Source organism: Myodes glareolus, chromosome 8, assembly GCF_982192425.1.
Source record: "Myodes glareolus chromosome 8, mMyoGla1.1, whole genome shotgun sequence".
Classification (NCBI taxonomy): domain Eukaryota; kingdom Metazoa; phylum Chordata; class Mammalia; order Rodentia; family Cricetidae; genus Myodes; species Myodes glareolus.
The window spans coordinates 49,783,847-49,798,906 of record NC_142033.1 but is presented as its reverse complement, the minus strand read 5'-3'; the positions used below and the strand labels follow the sequence as shown (position 1 = coordinate 49,798,906).

The 15,060-nt window shown below is 32.6% G+C and overlaps 1 pseudogene; it reads right to left on the bottom strand.

Moving 5' to 3' along the window:
* Positions 1–12,092: 12,092 nt before the first annotated feature.
* On the bottom strand, positions 12,093–12,872 carry LOC125387632 (large ribosomal subunit protein eL36-like; annotated as a pseudogene).
* Between the last annotated feature and the right edge of the window lie 2,188 nt (positions 12,873–15,060).

The following is a 15,060-nucleotide window of genomic DNA, read 5'->3' as shown; positions in this document are numbered from 1 at the left end:
CTATCATTTAAAAAAACAAATCACATCGTAAAGTGACTTATTCCAAAACATGACCTTTTATATTCCATTTACAATCAAATTATGACTATGTATCCAGTCGCTTACTCTGTTTTCTGTTGTTATAACTGAATATTGCATGTAGATTGTATCATCTTTGAAAATTAAAGTCATATTCAACTGAAGATTATGTATGCCAGGAATCTCAAGATAAGAGGACTTTATTTTATGAAAGCTTTCTTACTAGCAAAGAAAAATGTTGTGTTCAATGTCTTATCAATTATACAAGAAGAAGTGCACTCACAAGGAGACATGGCCAAACTGGCTTTTCTAATAGATTGAGTCTGAGACAAGTTATTAACCCACAAATCCATTAATCTCTAAATGACTTAATCAGTTTGTGAGGGCAGAGATCTAGTAACCAATTTACTTCTTAACTGCTCCACCTTCTCTCATATCCTAAATCATGACAATAGGGACTATAATGTTCAGTAGGGGTTCTGAGAATATAGTTAAATAAATTAGTTCTTGAGTTCTAATCCTTCCATGTTTAATTTTTTGATTTCAATGCTTATTATAATCCTCTGTCTTACATTTCCTACAATATTTTTACCACATAATTAACTATACATATTATTTTATATCATATCTAGTGACAGCTCCATATCTGTATTTTCCTAATTTATGCTGTTTTTCATTTAAATCTAGTTTTTTCATTTATTTCTTAGTTGACATGAAAATTTTTATGAGTATCAATGATTATCTTTCTAAAGCTAGCCAGTACAAATTTCATCATTAGTTAACCCTTACTTTCAAGTTCTACATTGTAATCATCATTCTTCTGGGGTTTTTTGGGGGGAGCGGGGTGAAGAGGATCAATGTTTCCATCAACAATTAGCTCATTCATTGTCTTAAGCATTTATTCTGCATACATGTTTGTTTGATTTATTTTATAAAATTGACTCATTTAGTTATAGAATCTCATTACAATAGGAAATTATCACGATTGGGAGGATACTGAGCAATTTCAACTTAAGTGAACATTGCCAAATCTGATGTCATACTTGCAGTTCAAAGACATAAAACTTAGAAAGAGATAGTGGTCCGGGTTTACAAAGAAATGTGTAAAGTCAAAATTTCAAATCACTAGTTATCATGTAGGGAAAAAATCTATCTCTTCCCCATGTTAAGGTCTTCTTGAAAAATTAGACAAGCAAGCACTGCCAGTATTATATGAAGCACTATGTTTTTCCTAGTTTGCCAATTTAATTCTTGAGCCTTATAAAAAGACAAAGAACAATATTTGAGAAGTATTCTTTCATCAATTGAAGTTAACAGAAGTTGATAAATAAACCTGAAAAAGTAAACTAATCAGAATGTATATTATTTAATATTAGTATATATAAACTATCTCAAATTAAAATTATTAAAGATTGTTACATTAACAATAATTATTATTAGAGGAAACTAAACTTTGGAAACGTGAAGTAACTTGATATATAGGCATAAGTATTTATGTATTTATATAAATACATATATATATAAATTTATATATACTTGTGCTTTTTTTAAAAAAATGAGGTATACATTAAATGTGCTGAACAAATTTGGACCAATTAAACTATTTCTATTTCTAATATTCTTCTTGGCATTTCAGTAAAAGAGCAATGTTACTTTCATTCCATCACACATTTTCCTTTCCTGTAATTTTGTTTACTTGAAACAAAGTCTGCAGTTTTTAGCACAGTCACAGTTGCTTGGATTTTTAGGACTTTGTCTCATTTTCAACTATAGAAGTATTTGCAATAATTTTGAGATTCTGATTATATTATATTTGACAAATTCTATAGCCTCAATTATATTAAAACATTTTATTTTTAAAATAAGAGAGACTTGATTATAAATGGGATCCCCGGTCCAAGGAGAGATCCCCAGATGGTTCTCTGGACAGAGGAGAGGGTGCCTGATCCGGCCTTGGCCCACAACCATACTGATGAATATTTTGCATGTCACCATAGAACCCTCATCTGGCGATGGATGGAGATGGAGGCGGAGAACCACGTTGGGACATTGGACCTAGCTCCCTAGGTCCAAATATGAGGCAGAAGGAAAGAGAACGTGAGCAAAGAAGGCAAGGGCAGAGGAAACCTTCATCCGACATTGGATGGTGATACAGATGGAGACCCATATTGGAACACCGAACTGAGCACTCCACGGTCCAAATGAGGAACAGAAAGATGAAGAAAATAAAAAAAGTAATCAGGACTGCGAGGGATGCGAGCACCCACTGATACAAGGGAACTGATATAATGAGAGTTCACCAAGGCCTGTTGGACTGGGACTGAACGAGGTCGTGATCCACCAGATTCTCTGAATGTGACTGGCCCGGAGCCTTTTTGAAAAGCCATTGACAATGACACTGGGACTTGCTTCCTCTGCATATACTGGATTTTTGGCGCTCCAGTCTGTTTGGACTCTCAACCTTTCCTGGACCTGGAGGGAGGGGGGAGGACTTGAACTTCCCACAGGGCAGGAAACCCTGGACTGCTCTAGGGGATGGAGAGGGAGGAGGAGAGGGAGTGGGAGAGGAGCGAGGGGGGGGCTGGGGGGGAGGGGTGCGGTTGGGGTGTTGGGAGGAGGGGCTGAATTGGAAACTTTATAATTTAATTAAAAAATGATTATGAAAAAAAACAAAAAACAAAAAAAAACAACAAAAAAAAATAAGTGAAATGTGTGCTTGCCTTTTAGTCTTGTCTTATTCATTTATTAGTATTTCTGAGAGCAGAATACAGACAGGAGTACTAATTACTGAAAATTAATTATTGTCTGTTATTTTAAAAATTAAGACACTTTTCCATTCATTTCTATGCCCACTAAATATCTTTTGAAGATAATATTTTTGGAGTTTAATAATTCCAATTAATGAACTATACAACTGGTGACTATGTATTGCTATGAAGAATTTTATCATATGTCATGGTCAACACAGATATATAATCATATAACCAACAGAAACCAGAATAAGCCTAGGCTCAAGTGGCTAGGCCCGTGGTCTTCATACTCATGAAATATTGTATTCAGTTTATTTGCTTGAAAAGTCACTTTGGTATACTTGTTTTATCAGCAAAAGATCAAGGCTTCATATCACATATCCACAGAGGTTATTTGAAGAGGAAGATAGTATGAAAATGTATTTTAACTGTACTGTGGAATTTTTCACTGAACTGATAACTGGCATTAACTGTTTCACTTTATTCCTTTTGCTTTAAAATGAAATAATAGTTTTATTTCTTTATGTGCTCAAAATACTTTTCATATTATGAGCTAAATTATTTTTATTTTCTGTGTTATTGAAGTAGAAAAATACAATTGTCATATATATATATATGCTGTTCTACTGAGCAAAAATACTGAGAATATATATATATTAAATAACATATGTATGTTATTGAACTCAATTTTGAGACACACACAATTCACAAAGGCCTAACTTCTGATGATTACTTTACATTTGATTGTCGTGATTTGATGTTAACATACCAAGAATTTAGTATTAAAGAAATAAACTGAAAATAATCTAACCATTATATAAACTCCATGCTTTCTTGTGTATGTGTAGTATTTTATTTTCTACTTTTATTTAATTTCATTACTTGTTACAAATTATTGTAATTGTTTTTGACATAGGTATCATAACTGTTGATTGCTTTTAATCTATAAATATTTAACATGCCAATTTTTGACACATATGGAATAAGAAATGTAGATTTTGTTTAAGCATTTGATCATAATTTTTCATAATATAATACTATTAAACAAGTATCTGTGTTTTTTAAATAAGTTATAAACTAATTTTAACATATTAACATTATAAAAATGTGAAGTATCATTTAACATCTAAGTAGACAAAAGTTAAAGATAAATTTAATTTTGGTATTTTTGAAGAAAATGCATGCTTAGTCATAAAAAATAGAATCATTAGTTTTGGAAATTTAATTCATACATACTTAAATTTTAATAAGAAGTAGTACCTCATTGCAATCTATATCTAGTCAATCAGTCTGTTAGGTTCTGCAATATTTAACCTACTGTAAACAGAAACTAAAAATATTGTTTTGGATACTGGTCTTGTGTCTAAATAAGTATCTCAAAAAAGGGTCACACTTGTTCTACAACATCACCGTTCAGTGGAATTCAGTGTTAGCAGCCTGAGAATAGTGCATCCAGAAATAGATGATAAATGTATCTTCATTTAAGTGCAACAAACTCACAACATTTGGTAGGCAATTTCAAATTACATTTTAATATGGCACTTGTAGAATATATAGTCATTTTATCAGGTCATTTTGCATATTATATGAATGATACTTACATTGTCTCCAATTTTCTGAATATTCAATATATATGCATATATAATTGAAATTAAAGAGAGAGTTATCATTTCCTTTTATTTTTCTTTCTCCAGGGTTGTTTCATAGTTTCTGTATCCAAGGGCTTTTCATTTCAAATGTCAAAATCATCCTCATTAGTCACATCATAATATAGTAAAAACATATAAACTTGTCAATTATCATATAAAAAGCCAACAGTATTTACTTCTTGACAAGAAATACTTTTTTAGTCCTATGAAATATATTAATTGAACATTGTCATTGTATCATTTATTAAATTACTTTTACCTTATGGCTTAGTGAGTGGCTTTGAACAGGAGATGTTATGATTTACTTAGATAAAATTTTGTGGACTGATAAAAGTAATTTCTTCATCTTGATCATAGAAATATTAAGTCAGAAAAAGAAGGTAAGTACTCCAGTTCATGTGCCAAATGTATCTTATTTATTTATTTTCCAATCGTTTAAATTAGCAACTGATAATGTCAGGAGAACACGATTGCTAACACAATTTGTGTATAAACAGTATAGCCTCAGTGTGTGTAGACTGAAAAGAATACCATCCACTGGGTAAACTTTCTCTTACCCTTAGCATGTGAAAATAGAATCTGAGAAATATGGCCCATTTCCAAGATTCTCCACCAATTCTCCATATAACTGAACTCAATTCTCAAAAATTCACAGTAATCCTGCTCTTACTTTTGAAACCTACAGATTAAGATGTCACAATTTCTTAGACACTTAAATTACCTATCCTCTTCTAGGGTCAATACAACTTTTTTGAAAAGGTCAGAAAATATGACTGGCAAGTATTCACAAACATGCCCAATCCTTCTCATCCACTGAAGTGCTGATAAAAAGAAATATCTATAAAATACTAAATTAACTTCTGGAGAATCGATAACCCAGTTTTGAAATATGAATATTTAAAATATGTTAATACATATCAAAAAGGCATATTCAAATTTTAATCATATACTTTGTCAGCCAATACATTGAGTTCTGATCTGAATAAGGAAATTGGAAGAAGACATTGTGAGTGGTTGCATAAGGAATATTAGAGAGGAAGGGGTGCAGACATGCTCATGCCTCACTATTGGCATGCATAAAATTCTCACAAATAAACAAAAAATAAATCAGTAAATGAATATCCAAATAGGTATAAACAATACATTAAATCACAAATCTTAGTCACTTAGGTATCTAATTTTCTGCTTGGATGTATTTAATGTCAATATATATTATAGAAGTACTATATTAAGTAGGCACTTGAACATAGCAAATATCAAGACCTAATGGCTTTAAATATTATAATTACACAAAACTCTTAGTTTATGATCCTTCATCCAGAAATGTTAGATGATTTTATGTAGAGGTTGCTTTTCTATTGAAGGACATGACATGGCACTCCTATCTGACACTATGAATAGTGTTGGATTAAAAAAATTTACTTGAGTGCTCCTTGAGCCATATGTTATATGCTCAGAAATAAATCATTAATCTAAAGAGAATATAATAGGTACTGTTTGAATTGAAAATTGATCATCATTTTCTAAAGGTGTGTCCCAGATGAGGTGGCCAATTGAATGCTCCCATGGTGTCTCAGAATATTTTGCAAGTAAAGGGGAAAAGTGCCTCTTGCCTCTTATTTGATATTAACAGAATTATAAATGAACATATAAAGGGAAAAAGTGCCTCTTGCCTCCTATTTGATATTAACAGAATTATAAATGAACACATAAAGGGAAAAAGTACCTCTTGCCTCTTATTTGATATTAACAGAATTATAAATGAACATATGTAAGTTAATGTCATAAATGTTCTATTGATAGTTGATGTAATATATGTATGCATGTGTGTAGGTGAGTGTTTGTATGTGTGTATTGGTGTGCGATTGTATAAGGGAAGAACAAGTATTTGGGGCAATGACTGAACTTTGTGCATTGCATAATTGCATTAGAAATAATAATATATATTTGAAACAGTGATCTATTGACAAGCAAATGTACATGATTAATATTTGTCTACTTTACATACCTCCCCTGGAAATAAAAATTCTAAAATTTGTTATGCTATTCTTTAATTCTAAAAATAAAGTGGAAATGAAAAATGAGGGTGGGTAAAATCTGTCATTGACAAATACTAGGAGCAAAGAATTTGTTTTTTTTTTAGAACTATGATAGAGCAAGTTATATTTTTTCATACTTAGTGCACATAAGTGCAAACACAGTTTTTAAAACTGTCATATAAGTCCTCATACATCAGATTGTCATGAAAACATCTATAGATGAGGTTTTGCTAAAAACCGCATGCCAGGAAAGTTTTGTGTATAAGAGGTGATGTCTACAGATCAATGACATCCTTGTTTACCTCTAAAGGAGCACTTAAAAATAAGCACATGTGTCAAAAGCTAGAGATCTTAGAGAAATAAACACTGCAACTCAGAAGGAACATCGAACCAATTACTTTTAAATATCATATTTTATGAGAAGTAAGCAGTGAAAACATTTTATTATGTACATGTTCAATTATTTCATTATAATGAGCCATATTTGAACATTTTTAGAATATTTCCCAAGATGCTTATTGTATCTAGGCTCTATATATTTGTAATAACTATTTTAAGTCTCTTTATTTGATAGGTTATTTCCTGCTTTGATTTAATATAAGGCATAAATTGCAGTATTAATAAAAAATCACTTCTTGAGGGGATGTTGTGATACTTTTGTATTTGATATTATTTTTCAACTTTACTATGAGATTCCAAGTTCAGTGACTCATTTATTATAAATTAGAATCTCTTATATTTCTGAATTGTTGTGTATTAACTCACTGAGTGAAAAGACTTACATAATACCAATTATCAATTTTGACAGTGTCAGACAGAAAGTGAAGAAACACCAAGATTAATTTTTACCTAAACTTTAGGCTGATACTCTCTTTTTTTTTCATTTACTGTATTCTCAGTAATCACACTTTCCTAGTCCAACTTCGCATCCCCTCTCCTTCAAAGCTCTCATCATGTGACTACAGTGATTTCATCTTGGTAACATTCTTTGTAATATCATGATGACAAACATTGCATTTCCGAGATCACAATATCAAAATCCATAGTAAACAGAGAAGAGGTCATAGAAATGAATCCATATTTGCATAATGATGGCCAAAGGGTCAAACAAGGATCTTTTTCAGAGTAACTCCAATGACTACCCAGTGAAAGCTAAATGAGTGATTTGTTGGTTGTATGAAAGACAAAGCACTTGTCTTTCTGAACCTGACTTCTTTGTTGAATATAAAGATCTACACTTCTATCCATTTTCTGGTAGAAATCCTGCTTCAGTCTTATCTTGACAATGCTATTCCATCTTCTCCAATATTATAGAAGCTAATAGTGATGGTTAGTGTAGTTTAGTGACCGAGTATAGGATCACCAGATAAATGGCCTGTGGTCAAACCTGTGATGGAATATCTTAATTGAATGATTAAAATGAGAATACTTGTCCATTATGAGTAGCACTAGTCCTTGAAAAGGATCTTAGGTCAGAGAAATTGAAAAGGGAACTAAACTTACTGCACTCTGTTCATGGCTGTAGATTTGATAGAACCAGCTGGGTCACGTTCTTGCAACCTTGAAACCATGAGTCGCAATAATATTTTTCTTCTTTAAATTGTATTAATTTATACATTTTATTAAATCACCTTTCTTTTCTATAAATTCTAACTTTATATTATTGATAAAGAATAGTTTGTGTATCATATATCATGATTTTTTAAATTATTAATCACATGATGTATAAAACATTATAACAAAAGGAAATAAAATTAGTCAAAATATAATTTTTATCATTGTTCTCTTTAATAGTAATATTTATATAGTATTAGACAAAAGCAATCATGTGAATCAAAATGTTCTATTCAGCTACATATGCTGAATTTATTAATTAAGTTGAGAATATGTCATATTTCTCCCATCTTATTATTAAGTCATGCGATCAATTATGGGATTATATTGCTAACAATTAAAACTAAGTTTTTTATAAATTAACTACATTTGCTTTCTTAATATGTTCTTTGCTTTATTAGACTTGGTATATTAATAAGTAATATAGTAAACCACTTTTAAAATTCAATATAAATAATACTAACCACTTTATTATGTAAGTGTTTGGTTAAGCCTTCAGAAATGAGCTGGGCGGTGGTGGCGCACACCATTAATACCAGCACTAGGGAGGCAGAGGCAGGAGAATCTCTGTGAGTTCAAGGCCAGCCTGGTCTACAAGTGCTAATGCCAGGACAGGCTATAAAGCTACAGAGAAACCCTGTCTCGAAAAACCAAAAAAATAAAATAAAATAAATAAAAAATATAAAAAACCTTTAGAAATGAAACTTCACTGTTTAAATACAGTTATTTGAGTACTCAACATATAGATCAGTAAAGCAATATTTGTTTTCCTGTCTGACATGATGGAGGCCCTATGTTTGATCCACAGTGACACACAGAAACAAGCATATAAACACACACACACACACACATACACACACAAGGCACACACAGAGAGAAAGAGAGAAAGAGGGAGAGAGAGAGTATGTCCCTTTCTGTGTAAGGGAAAGGAAATCATCACGGATTACTTGTTTTAAAGTTCAAAGTCTCTCTTAAATAATATAATCGAATTGGATACTCTTGCTGGTGATCCCAGATCTTGGAATGTCTTGTAATTTATATTGATGTCAACTACTGAGTTTAAAAGTGAAAGTTACCCTAATTCTAGGGACTGGTGGAGAAGAGGACTAGAGTCATCACTTTCTGTTTATGCCACAAACATCTCATTTTAGATCTATTAAAGCGCCTTATACAAATGATCATACGATTTTAGGAAATCAAAATTTAATGGCATTAAAAATGTAATTCAAAACTTTTATGCATATGTACTAGGTGAGCAGAATAACAGAAACCATTTTATTCTTTACTTGAGGTAGACCACAGTATGATGAGATTAATTTTACAACCTAGTAAAATTTGAGATATTAAAATTCATGACAAAAATATCTTACAAAGAAGTTTTTCTGAAACATTTGGTGATTTATGGGGACACTGGAAAAGAATATTTAAAAGCAACATTGCAATGGAAGAACAGATTGTAAATTGGCCTCATAAATCATATGGAAACATTTGCCTTTTTAGTCCACACAACATAATTTATACTCATTGTGAATTAAAAAAATATTCTTTTTCTAAACCATCCATACTACTTTTATATGTCTCTTGTTTTGACATATACTGTCACTGAGAAACAGAGACTACATGCCTGTGTGAACAGTAAACAAATCATAGTACTTATTTAACTACCTTATTATTTTACATTTCAGGAAAAAAGAAGATATTTGGACTTCTCTGTGACAAATTTAATTAGTCCAACACTGGAGTTCTTGGTGTGCAGATTATAACATGCTTCTTGGTTTCACTATCCACTGTCTGTTCCTTACCCGATAGAAAGAAAACCTATCTGTTGTGATAGGTTTTTACTTTTTTCTTATCTTATTTTATATGATTTGTAGGTTGGCTCATCTAGCCCATCAGACTACAAAAGAGTAAACATTCTCTTTTATGATTTATAATTCTATCTTCCATTAGAAATCCTGCTGCTTTTCTCCCAATGCTTAAAACAAATTGTTGTTTTTATATTAACTTGCAAATAGATAGCTATTATGAAACTGGGGCACCTTCACTTCTTGATATACAGTAAATACATTTGCTATATCACCTCTCTATCTTTAGCCTCCTTCACTCACCAATTAACCCACTTCCTGTAGTATAAAAGAGTATCTTTTACCCTTTTATTGTATTTTAACTATTATTATAAAACTTTTCTAGTAGGCAAAATCAAATAAAAATATATGTTTGTCTTTTAACCATTTGCACGCAGCATACATTTTTCCAGAGTCTTGAACATTGTGTTCAACCTTATCAAACATTGTATATTAGCTTAGACATTGCTCCTACCTTGTTTTTATTCTTTTGAATGTCCCATTATACAGTAGGTCAACTGCATTTGCCTGATACCAGTTGAGAATCTTTTATGTTACTTCCAGATGCTTTCCACAGCTTTGAGAAATATTGGGGGAATTTTTTACTCTACATTAGAAGTAAATTCTTCTATATATATTATACAAAATGTCCAGAATTGGCAATATACACAAGGAGAGACTTTATTTTTATTTTATGCTCAACTGCTATCTGTAAAGTGTTTAACATTTTGTAACACTATTGACAATGAACCAGCATGTTACAAAGAGTTTAATCCATGGGGTTTGGTTACCTTAATATTTTTTGTTTGATAATTTGTTTGCCTTGGTTTATCTTCTTCTAGGATTTTTAGACAACGAAACACTTTCTAATATTGAATAGTTTGGAGCTTGGTATATATAGAATACATAGTGGACTAGCTTCAAACTTATGGTAGTTTTCTGTCCTCTGCCATTCCTTGTTTAGGAGTACAGGTATGCATCATCTCATATGGCCTGCTAAGTTAAAAAGTACAGTGGGATTCAAGTTTTCTTCTCCCATTTTTATTGTTTGTTAAGTGGTGAAAATATACATATAAGTAACATTATATAGCCATAAGGTTGTGTTGATGTATTTAGGAATACCTATGCACATATATAAACATAAATAAAAGCATAAACACATGTAAAAGTGAAAAAAGAAGCCACATATTTAAAAGAGAGTAAGGAATAGTATATGGGAGGATTTGGAGAGAAGAAAAAGGAAGGGGGAATGTAATGCAATTATATTGCAATAAGATAATTAGAATATATACATACATAGTCATTTATATGACCTTATACATATGCATATATGACTATATCCATGGCTTATATAGATATATTTACATAGATGAATATATGTGTTATATACATGTGTGTGTGCATGTCTGAGTATGTGTTCTTTAACACCTCCCTTTCTTCTTCCTGTGCCTGATGTGTTCGCACATTAACATCTCTCCCAAATTCAAAGTCCTACGCATTTCTCTTAAAAATGGGAACACACTTTCCACATGTACTTTGGTAGGTTCATATTACCCTGCATGATTTCTCTCCTTTTAAGCAAGCCTCAAAGTTCATAAAGGAGAGTTAACTTTTCATACATGTGGGGATTTTTGCAAGCTGCCTTTTCATATTGTTGACATATTTCTGTGAGCTGTTTTTGTAGCATCTATCAAAAGGTGCTGACTCAGTCTCCACAGCTCCTGATTTCAAAGCCAAAGCTTCTCACTAGCATAGTTGTGGCAGGTTTCTTATTCTTAACAGAATTTCTAACTGGGATAGTTGTGTGCATTTTGAGGAGACGTAAAAATATATGGAGAATCATACTCGGGAAACTAACAGCTCTAATTAAGTGTGTGTGTGTGTGTGCACACGTATATATGTTAGATATTTACCACCAAGTTCTACTTTCATCAATCATTATTAAACATCCTGTTAGCTGTTTATTTAAAAGTTTTTGTTGAATAGCACATTATTAAATCCTGGCAAATTGAATGTAGAGAAATAATAATAATAATTTCATTTTGGTGAACTAGTTTTAGCAGCTCCCAATCCTGTGTCTTCTACAAATTGACATAAAACATTTCTCTAAGCTTTATGCTATAAAAATTCACCTGTTATTATGGTCTGTGATGTTTCATTTCACATTATCTCATTGTCTTGTTTTTGTTTTAGTATCAAAGTTCATCGTGTTTGGAATATTAATTCTGTATTCTTACCCCATGGTCTCAAGTTATTTCTTACAGTGATTAGCTTTTTTTTTAATCTGTCTAACTCAGTATAAAATTATAATATTTACAAAAGAACTATGTCTTGCATTTTCCACTTTAATTTTTGCACTTTTTTTTGTTGTTTTTTGTTTTTTTTTGTTTTTTGTGTTTTTTTTGCGCCACCACAGCGTTTATAGGGCACAGGGAGGGGATCAGTCCTTCTTGGCCGCTGCCTTCCTCAAGGCGGCCAGAATGCTGCTCAGCTACTCCTGCTTCTTCTTGGCTCGCACGTGCGTGCCCACTCACTTCTTTTTTTTAAAAAAATATTTTTATGGCTTATTTAACTTTATTTTATGTGCAATGGTATGAAGGTGTCAGATCCCCTGCAACTGGATCTTCAGATAGCTGTGAGCTGCCATGTGGGTGCTGGGAATTGAACCCGGGTCCTCTGGAAGAGCAGTCAGTGCTCTTAACCTCTGGGCCATCTCTCCAGCCCGCCCACTCACTTCTTGATGAACTTGAGCGCAAGCTTGTCCTTGGACACCTTGGGCAACTCCACGGCGCGCTGCTCGTAGGGCGCGAAGCTGCACATCTCCTGGATCATGTACTGCATGAACTTGGTGTGCTTTGTGAGGCACCCAGGGCGCCGGCTGTGCCTCGACTGGCTCAAGGTCTTTGTCATCTTGTGGCCCTTGTTGAGACCCAAGGCCATCGGGTAGCACAGGGCCATGGCTGCTCCTCTCCGATGGCGGCCGCAACAGGAAGCTAAGTCTGGACTTCTAATAGATTTTTCTCTTTCAAATGTATTGTTTCTACTAGCTAATATTCTAACTATTTGTATTGATATAAATATAAGATATATTGATAATTTTATAGTTATTTACAAGTCTTTATATTATTGACTAATGTATTATATTTTACTTTTGAGACTAGCTTGTCAAAAACTCATTATGTAGACAAGGTTGTCTTTGAGTTAATTGAAACTCACCTGCCTTTACCTCTCATCTCCTAGGAGTAAAGGCATATGCCACCTATAAGTTCAAAAGATTTTCTTTTAGGGTTATGGTTTAAGTTTAAAAAAAACTGAAGAGTTTATATATTATATGTTATAATATATAATAAATGATAAGTATATATTAAAAATATAGAAATCAAAATATTTACTTTAAGAAAGTCATGTCCTTAAAAAAATACATTAATTTTAAAATAAAAGAATTTATTACATACTCGTTAGCTATATTTTATAATAATATAACATAGAAAAGTTGAAATAAACTTTTCTAGTTTCATTTGAATTCACTGCTTAGCTGTGGAACTATACTGATATTATTAAGCTCAATTTGATTCTGTGCCTTGTTCTCTTTTAACTGTAGTTCAGCTTTGAAGCATTGTTATCTTAATTATGTTTTCTCCAGTATCTATTCTCTTTCTTTGCCTTTGACAGCATAGCTTCTCAATTCTGCTCTCCATGTTTTATTAATCTTAATTCAGCTATACCAGGCTTTCTCACATGGTTGATAAATGAAACAAAGACAAGAGAAAAAGGGTGTGAGGATCCATGAGCCCAAAATTCTGAATAGCATAATAACTTTTCTGACACAATTTATTGCCAAAGTCAGTTTATACACAAGCTTACATATGTGAAGTGAATCTAGCTTCCTTCTTAATGATAGCTAAAGAGTTGTGTTGACTGAGGTCTCTTTCCTGCCTGGGTCATTAAGACCCAAAGAAATTTCAGAGACTTACTATAATTATCAACTGATTGGCCTATTAGCTCAGGCTTCTTATTAACTCTTATAACTTATAAGAGTTATAAATAACCCATAATTCTTGTCTATGTTAGTCATATGTCTTGGTACCTTTGTCAGTGAGACAGTTACATTTTGCTTTCTCTATGTCTGGTCTCCTCTGTGTCTGGGTGATAACTGCAGACTGAAAGTTTCCTCTTCCCAGAATTCTCATTGCTCCCCCTCTACTTCTTACCTGGACACCCCACCTATACTTCCTGCCTGGCTACTAGCCAATCAGCGCTTATTTAAGTGACAGGGTACAGACCATTGTACCACAGCACTTCCCCCTTTTTAACTTTTATTTTTATTATTATTATTATTATTAAAAATTTCCACCTCCTCCCCTCCTCCCTTTTCCCTCCCCCTTCCCCCATTCTCCCTCCTCTTCCCTCTGCAGTCCAAAGAGTAGTCAAGATTCTCTACCCTATGGGAAGTCCAAGGTCCTCCCCCCTCCATCCATGTCTAGGAAGATGAACATTCAAACAGACTAGGTTCTCACAAAGCCAGTACATGTAGTAGAATCAAAACTCAGTGCCATTGTTCTTGGCTTCTCAGTCAGCCCTCCTAGTCAGCCACGTTCAAAGAGTCTGGTTTGATCACATGGAATAGAATCTCCTTTGTTTAGCTTTTTCTACGGACCATTATCCATAACAACTTGTAACCAACATTCTAAACAAAGGCAAACATACATAATCCATTTGTTGGGAATGCCGTCTTAGTTTTCCCATCTACTTCCTGCAGATTGGGGACACTGGTAATCTTATGGTGACCTAAAGAAAATTTAGAATTATCATCAAGTTCTGACTGAAGTATCCTATGAGACTTACTCATCTCAGGAAGCAGTCTTTCAACTGTTCTGGATGTAAAACTCAGATATGTGGGCCATTCCTCCTATCAGAGATTTCTCAGGGAGTCTTCCTTGGTTATGCCCGATTTTTCTTAATGCAGAATAAATCTACAGTGCCTCATTTTCTGAGGAAACAAAAAAAGTCCTCTTCTCCAAAGTAACATATCTTTTGATTTAAATTTTAAAGTCATACCATTATATATATATATATATATATACACAAGCTTACATATATATGTATATGTATATGTATATGTATATGTATATGTGTATATATATAC